Source organism: Cyanistes caeruleus, chromosome Z, assembly GCF_971803275.1.
Source record: "Cyanistes caeruleus chromosome Z, bCyaCae1.hap1.1, whole genome shotgun sequence".
Classification (NCBI taxonomy): Eukaryota; Metazoa; Chordata; class Aves; order Passeriformes; family Paridae; genus Cyanistes; species Cyanistes caeruleus.
The window spans coordinates 12,761,282-12,770,297 of NC_141732.1; the positions used below are offsets into that span (position 1 = coordinate 12,761,282).

A 9,016-nucleotide genomic window follows, 5' to 3' on the forward strand; every position below is an offset into this window, starting at 1 on the left:
TCCCTCTCTACACTAAAAGAAATCCATTAATAGATTTATCAGTCATCTGTTGCATACATAGAAGCAAACAAGGCAACATTATAAGCATTGTAACTACCAAAATTATAGTCCCATTGTAAGGCACTTTTTTATCCATGGTGTTAAATCCAACCCACTAAACGAATCATCCAAGTTCCATCATCAACTCTTATTTTTGACACCCCTTCTCTGAGCTGTTGTATACTTTTATGAGTAGACTCTGAGTGATCGGACAGATTCATACAACATGTTCCTTCAAAGTTTTCACATCCATGTCCATGAGCTAATAAAAGGAAGTCTATTGCTTCCGTATTTGCAAGATTGCGGACATAACATCCTTGACATCTGCTAAGAAGCATCTTAATGCAAGGGATGTAGCATTAGATTGTTTACTCAGCCAACATCCCAACTATCTAACTATTTTAATGCTACTGCTGAAACAAGCGGTGGTAAAAAAAGAGATGCTGCAAACCTTTTTCCAAAACCCCAAGGATCAAAATTGTCTTTACACTCTGGTCCATGTCACACTGTATTAGGAATGGTGAAGTAACGACATGGACTCTCTAGTCTTAGTTGCAAAAGAGAGCCCTTTTTATTCCTCCAGATCTTCCTTTATAGGCAGTTTCAAAAAGGTCCAAAAAGGTAAACCTCTCATTGGTCATCAAACCAACACATCACCATCATTGGACATTTAGGAACTACACTCCTTGAGCGTTTCTTACAAGTAAACAACAAGGAACAAACAACACCTGCAAAGGTTGTTTTCCTTCTCTAAGGACTGTTTGGATGCTTCCTTATGATTTCCCAGGCCAGACTTTTTCAGGCCAGTGTGAGAAAGTTACGCGACTTAGTTCCACACAGGCACTATGCTACCTCCCTGATTTCTTGCATTCAGCATGCATAGGTTCATATTAATGAATAAATGACCTTTTTCCTCTGTGTCTCATGTTGGCAATTGTCTTCATATTAGGAGTTAACAATGTAAGCTTCCCTAAACTACAAGGCTCACCTTTGATGTTTGATGGAATAGCAGACCATACTCTGTCTCCACAAACAAAAAATATCCTTTGTGGTAATTGAAGAGGAACAGAGTTAAATGGAACTACATAAGTATCATTACACCAATAGGTCTGATTCATATATACAGGGTGATCTGGAGAAACATTTCTCACTACTGATTGATTTTTCCCTGTATAATTGAACTGGTCACAAAATTTTACCCTTACAGAACCAAGGAGTTCTTATTCCTGGGGTTCAATGGATGCCCTAGGAAGTGTGCCATTCCCATGTATTTACTAGAGTCCAAAAATCCCACACATTTGAGCCAGTGAAAGTGCCTCACATAACTTTATATTGGCCAAGTTTCGACTGGTACACTGACTAAACAACCTGGAAATTGATTTTCCGGAGTTGTAGTTGATAAGCATAGGGTATGTAAACCTGAAACATTAGCTAAAGTTACCCAGACATTGGTTCTAGGCTGGCTAACTGGCAAACTACACTACTAAAAGCAAGCAAAGCAAACAAAGCAAACAAAGCAAAATATAAACTTAATATTTGATTGAACTGCATATTTCTCTAAAGTTATCTTTTGGCAAAAGTTTCTTTTCTCAAAATTTAATTTTCAAGCAAATTTTTAAGCATATTATTTTTTGGTTTTTTCTACAAAAAGTTAATCACTGCAATTTTTTGTAAAATTCAAGTATGTTACACAAACTATACCATGCTTTTGCCAAAAGACCTTTACAATATTCCTGTTTTTTACACTCTCTACATTGATATGAAACCCAAAGTTTACAGCTTTTGCGATGAGGACAAGAGATTTCAGATATGAATTATAGTCTCTGTGTAGTTCACATCTGTGTGCTTTCTTCTTTGCTTGTGGGGTCATCAGTGTGTTTTTGCACGTGGTATGGATTCACATTCTTTGCAGAAATCCATCTGGGTCCTATACCTGTAGAAACACAAGCAAACCCTTTGCCCCTGGTTATCAGAGGAAATGGATCTTCAGTTTGTCCTGTTTCTGGATTTCTAATTAGAATGGGAGGACTTTCTTTTAATTTTGCATGTGTACTATTAGAAAAATGCCTAAATATTGGAGGATCAGGTTCTGCAAAGGAACTGTTAAAAAAATTATAGACATATAAAGCTTTACTTAATCACATCTGTGGTGTCGCCTGTGCTACATTTCCCTTTTTGCTCATCTAAAACATGTCTTCCTTTCAATAAGTGCCTGATATGTGGGAGAATAGGGAATACTGCAAGTATGGTGAACACCCCAATTCATTAAAAATGTGGCCAATTTTTGAGCTGTATATGCAGGGCTGTTATCTGTCTTTATTTTTTGAGGTACTCCTAGTGAAGCAAATGCTTGCAAAAAATGCTGACATTCATGGCTTGCTATTTCTCCTTTGTGTACAGAAGCAAAAACTGCATTTGGAGATGTTTCCACTGATAGATGAATATTTTTGTATTTCCCAAAAGATGGGTATTTGGTAATATCTGTTTGCCATAACTGCAAGCTCTGCAACTCCTGTGGACTGACTGCTCATGTGGAAATAGGAAGTTGTACCAGCTGGTAGTTTGGGCACATATTTATGATTGCTTTAGCCTGATCTCTAGAGAGATGAAACATTTGCATGAGAACTTGTGCGTTTTGATGAAAAAAGGCATGGCTCAGTTTTCGCCTATTTAAAAATATTCAGTGGGATGCTTGCAATAGCTATTGTCAGCTTGTCTGCCCTAGACTTGCCTTCTGTCAGAAATCCTGGAAGTGATGAGTGGACCCTAATACGGGAAACAAAATATTGACCAGTTCTACTTTGCATAATTGCATAAAGACATGTAAGATAATGACACAAATTATCATTACTAACATTTTTAAAGCTGATTCTTTTATTATTTTAACTATGCTAGCAACATTAGCCAAATCTGTAATCCAATTAAAAGGTTCTTGGAAAAGCTTGAAATGCTCTATCTACAGCTGCAAGTTCCACAACTTGCATTGAACCACTGTTTGAATATCTGATTCCCACACTTTAGTTATTGGATCTTGGGATACTATCACTGAATTGTGTGTTTTTCCTGACCCATCAGTAAGTAGTGTCATAGCATTTAAAGGCACTTCTCTTAGCATGGGTTTTTCTCTAACTCTTAACTTTGGCTGTAACAGCTTGTGGCTAGGAAAATGAATAGAGCAAGTGACTGGATAATTTAACAATGCGATTTGTAGATCCTCTGACTTTTGCAATGCCCAATCAAAATATTACTTCTTTAAAGACAAATAAATTATTGCAAAATCTTGGCAAGCTATAGTCAGCAATCTTGTTCTAGCCTTGATTATAATTTGAGCCATCATTTCTATTGTTGTGAAGATTGTTTTTGGAGACCTGTAAGAAATACCCATTCTATTATTAGCAAAGGATCTTTTGCAGAGGTATCCCGTTGAAGTATGAGACCATACAACTGCATCTTTTCTCCTAGCACTGCAAGAAAGGTTGTGACACTATGCAACAGTGTGCTTGTTTTTGTTGGAATGTTTCAGCTACTCTATCAAGAGCCTTTTGAGCTTACGGTGTTAGAATTCTTGGACTTGGAATGTCACAGTCTCCTCTCAACACATCAAAAAGTGGGGAAAGTTCATCATTCATAAGCCCTAAAACAGGCCTAACTCAATTGATCTCTCTTAAGAGTTGTTTCAAATCTTGTAAGGTACTAACTTTGAATCAAAGTTCTATTTTCTGTGGCACTATTGCTTGGTCTGTCATTCTCCATCCTAAATATTTCCATGGAGGGGTTTCTTGAATTCTTGATGTAGAGATTTCAAGTCAAGCATTTTGAATCTCTGTAACAACACTATCAGAAGCTTCTTCCATCTCCTTTTGTGTTGGTGTTGAAATTAATAGGTCATCCATGTAGTGTAGAATCTTTGCTCGAGATTGTTTCTGTCTACCTGGTGATAAGGCTTTTGCCACAAAATACTGACATATGGTAAGTGAATTTTTCATTCCCTGAGGAAGTACAACCCAGTATCAGCAGTTAGTTAGTTAGTGAGTCTTAGCAGTGGTCCTTGCCTCTTGATACTTGCGACAGAAGATGCAAAATGTGGGATATCACCTGAATGAAGCAGAATATTGAAAAAACAGTCTTTTAAATTGATGATGATTAGAGGTCAGTCTCTTGGGATCATTGAGAGAGGAGGTCCAAGCTGAAAAGGTCCCATATCCTAAATCACCTCATTAATTTTTTTGAGATCATGAAGTAGTCTCAGAGGCTTTTTTGTGTATGACAAACACTGGCAAATTCCAGGGACTGGTTTCTCCTTGATGTGACCTTTCTGCTGTTGCTTGTTCATGGATTTTCTGAGAGCATGCAATTTCTTTCTTTACAGGGGCCACTGGTCCACCCAAGGAAGATCATTGGTTTTCCACTGTGGTAGTGCATATTTCTGGGAGTTACCTAGTTTCTGTGTAAACCCTCCCTGCAGCTGTGACGTGTTTTTCCCCTCCCCTCCCTGTCCCTGGAACGTTATCCTATTGGTTGGTGTTATATGTCTCCCCGCCCCTCTCCCGAGGTTTGAAAGAGTCCAGGATAGAGATCCTGGTCTCTTCTCCCCCTGGAAGCCAGCCAGAATAAACATCCTCCGTTATCCCGGAGGGAGAAGCAGCCCTTTTTGGTCTTTTCCTTGGTCGTGAAGAATCTCCCTGACCCCCCCATTGACGGAGCTAGCCAGGATTACTTCGGGGAGCGAAGGGAAGGTTACTTCAGGTGGCGCCCATCACAGGGGCTTTAGAACCCCTTGGGACGGCTGGAAAACACCCCACTGGTGTTTTAACAAGCCTGGGGAACGTCACCTACCCCGCAGTCTTTACTGACGGGGATCGGGTTGGTAGCTCAGTGAGAACACGAGTCAACTCGGACCAAGAACTCTTTTTTCTCTTCGAACACCGCGTGTCCTTCAGGAAACAGGTACTGGGGGGAGGCGCGGGGCGTGCGGGAGATCCGGCGGTTGTTGTGGGGTTTAGCGAGGCACGGTGGTGTGGTGTGGTGCCGGTGCCAGACGAGTCCCCCGCCAGTATCGGGACCGGGGGAGCCCATGTGGCACTACACGTGGTGTGTGGGGGGTGGTGGACCAGTGGTGCCTCCCGGGCTCTGCGGTGGTTTTTAAACCCTGACCGCAGTTTGGATCTTTTCTGCTTTTCTCGGTGGTAAAAAAAGTCTGTGTAGGAAAGCCTTATTACCAGCCATGGGTTCTCATTTTTCTACACAGGAAAGGAATAAATATTCCCATATTAAGAATATTTTAAAGGCTGGAAATATCAATTTCTCAAAAAATAAGCTGAGGAAATTCATAAAATGGGTTTTTTTGCATTTTCTGGATTTGAATGTTGATTCCCCACCTGACTGGGAAAAGGTTGGACAGGCACTTACTATGCAAGTTGAACTGGGGGATAACACGGCTGGAAAATGCATCCCACTGTTCCTTTTAATTCGGAAAGCAGTTTTACAAAAACACGAAAAAAGGCTACAAGAACCTTTGGCTCCCTCTCCTCTCCCCTTTCCCTCAGCTCCCCAGTCAGAGGGTGCATCTGAGGCATATTCTGTGAGAGTTCCAGATTATCCCTCAGGGCTCAGACAATCCCCTGACTGTACTGGCCCCGTCTGCCATGTACAGGCAGACAAAAACTCCCTCCCATACCCTTTCCTCCCCGCAGAAAACCCTAAAAAGCATAGCTTAAAATCCTCCCACCAAGGAGGAGGGAGCTCAGCTGAACTTACTCAAAAACATGTGCCAAGCAATAATGGTGCTGACCACCTGCTGTCCTTCCCCCTGCCCACCCCTCCCATAACCCCTTCCTCCCACAGGTCCCCGCCCCCAAGCCTCTCCCCGCCCACAACCCCTCCCCTCTGCCTGCTTCTTATGGGACAGGGGGCGGGATGGGGGCTGGAAATGGGGCAGGAGTTGGGGCAGGGGCTGGAAATGGGGCGGGAACTGGGGGCGGGGCTGGGGGCTGGAAATGGGGCGGGAACTGGGGCGGGGCTGGGGGCTGGAAATGGGGCGGGAACTGGGGCGGGGCTGGGGGCGGGGCTGGGGCGGAAGCTGGGGGCGGGGCTGGGGGCTGGGCCGAGTGGGGGGTGAGGGGCGGAGCCCCTCCCAGTTCCCACGGTCCGGGGGGCGGGGCCAAGACCGAGCAGGGAGGTGAGGTTGCCTCACCACATTCCAAAGGCGGGTGTGGTTGTGCTGCTGCAAATTGCCCTGATGGCCTCCGGGGGACGCCCCGGGGGATGGAGGGGTGGAACCTCACAGCCTGCTCCCAGTGTGGAGCCACATGGTGCCCCTGGGGGATGGGGGAATTATAGCCTTGCTGGTTCCAGGGCAGGACAAGCCTCTCTCTCCTGCTGGTTCAATGCAAACCCCAGGAATGGAGAACCTGGAATTTGAGACTCAGCTTTTTTCCCCTACTGCTGCTCCAGTAACTTCTACTGGAACAAGACCACAGAATCGGCATTACAAGCCGTTCTCATACCAAGATAAAAAAGAAATTTGCAAAGTTCAAAGAGAATTTGGCTGTAATAGTGAAATATTTAAAAGCATTGTTAAAACAACATTAACCTCAAATGATTTAGTTCCTACAGATATTAAAGATCTTTTTAGGTATTTGCTTACACCATCTGAATTTGATTTACGGGAAAACACATGGAAATGATTTCTAAAAAACATACTGGTGGAATTATTAAAAACCAATCACCAAAATGTAGATTTATTAAATAATGCTATTACTTTTGAGCATTTATGTGGTGAAGGAGTATGGGAAAAACCTGAGGACCAAACTATGGCCTTGCCAAAAGCTGTGATAGATAAAATCATTGCAGCTGCAGAAAAAGCTTTTACCCAGCTACCAACAGCTGAGACTAAGGGCAGTTATATTAATGTAAAACAAATGCCCTCAGAAGGATTCCTGCAATTCTTAGACTGATTAAGAGAACAAGTCTCCGGTCAGGTAGAAGACCCTGTGGTACAGACAGAGTTAGTCAAGGAAATTGCTCAGAGAAATGCTAATGAGTCTTGCCGTAGAGTCATTCTGGGCTTGCCAATCCATCCCCCTCCAACACTTGCACAGATGGCAGAGGCCTGTGCGAGGAAAGCAGAGATGTTTTCGCAGGAAAAGAGACCTTGGACCACCCAAAGACCTGTTGCTGCAGTTTTATCTGAGACAAAGAGTGAACAGATGACATCTGACCAGCAACAGCGAATTTGTTTTCACTGCAGAAAACCGGGACATTTTGCAAAAAAACTGTCCTTTAAAACAACAGAAACACACGGATACCAGCTTGCCAAAAAACTTAGGTCTCAGCACTTACCCGCTCGGTGCAGACATAAATGAAGCGGAGACAAATCTCTGTCCTTTAATAAAAAGGGGGGAGGGGGGTGAAAAACTGAAGAAATACAATTGTGAAAAACGTTTGCCTAATAAGGTCTGGCAACCACAAAAGCGATTCAGACTTGTAACTTCTAAAGCTTTTTGTTTCAGATCTGACCGCTGGACTGTCGTGGGAGTAGATTTGCAGGATAATTCACAAGACCTGGCTGGACTGGATAGTAGGTATTTTGTTATTGGAGACACAGCACACACACCAATAGAGATTGAGGTGGCTCCCATGACAATCACGGGAGACCTAACACACCTCATTCTCTTAGCTAGGTGCCCCCAACCCCCTTTCTATATAGACAAAGGGCAGGTAATAGCCCAGGTAATCCCTGTTCCAACAGAAGTCCCAGTAGATGACAAAGCACCAGGAGTCTACTGGGCAGAAGTAGTGGGTGAAGACCAGCCAATTATGGGATGTAATTTAACACATAAATCAGAACATCTCCATGTAGAAGGGTTAATTGACACTGGGGCAGATGTGACTATCATACTGGAAGAGGTGTGGCCCTCACATTGGGAACTACAACCGGTGGCAGGAAAAATACAGGGTGTTGGAGGGATGAAACTGGCAAAAATTGCTAAAGATATCGTCCAGATTGAAGGTCTGGACGGTAGGATAGCTAGTGTCTGACCTTTTGTTATTGACTACAAGTGCCCGCTATGGGGAAGAGACACCATGTCCCAGTGGGGAGTGAAATTAACAATTCCTGAGACACCTCAGGATTTTTAATAGAGGCCACTGTAGAGCGTCCTGTCCAACAGTTATCTTGGTTAGATAATAATCCAATTTGGGTGAACCAGTGGCCTCTCAGCAAACAGAAACTCAGGGCGCTAGAAAAATTGGTGGAAGAAGAATTGGCCAAAGGACACATAGTAGGAACAACCAGCCCTTGGAATTCCCCGGTATTTGTAATAAAAAAGCCAGGGAAAGATAAATGGTGCCTCCTTCAAGATTTAAGAGAAATAAACAAAAAAATACAGGACATGGGGTCTCTCCAACCAGGTATGCCATCCCCAACTATGTTACCACAAAATTTGCTATTAGCAGTACTAGATATTAAAGACTGTTTTTTTCAAATTCCCCTGCACCCAGAGGACGCACCAAGGTTTGCCTTTTCCATTCCCACAATTAACCGAGAAGCCCCAATGAAACGGTACCACTGGACAGTATTACCTCAGGGAATGAAAGCGAGCCCTTTCATCTGCCAGTGGTTTGAGGGGTCATTGCTGTCCTCTGTGTGTGCTGAAGAAAGAGGCCATCATTTTGCATTACATGGATGATATTTTAATATGCTGTTCCAATAACAACATACTGAAAGACACCCTTGACCTAGTGATTAAAGTTTTAACCTCTGCTGGATTCCAATTGCAGGAAGACAAAGTTCAAAAGATGCTACCTTGGAAATACCTGGCCTGGAAATTACTGCATGGACTGTTGTTCCGCAAAAATTGGAAATTATTGGTAATCCTAAAACTCTAGCAGATCTCCATTCTCTATGCGGGTCACTAAACTGGGTCAGACCATGACTAGGTGTCACAAATGAAGACCTGAGCCCCCTACTCAATTT

At 43.1% G+C, this 9,016-nt stretch overlaps 1 long non-coding RNA gene across 1 annotated transcript; it reads right to left on the reverse strand.

Moving 5' to 3' along the window:
• Window positions 1-1,906: 1,906 nt before the first annotated feature.
• LOC111940832 (uncharacterized) lies at window positions 1,907-8,642 on the reverse strand. The gene is made up of 3 exons (XR_015280770.1): window positions 8,623-8,642; window positions 7,381-7,423; window positions 1,907-1,972 (listed from the first exon to the last, which is right to left on the reverse strand). It is a non-coding gene; the product is annotated as an uncharacterized LOC111940832 (long non-coding RNA).
• Window positions 8,643-9,016: the final 374 nt, after the last annotated feature.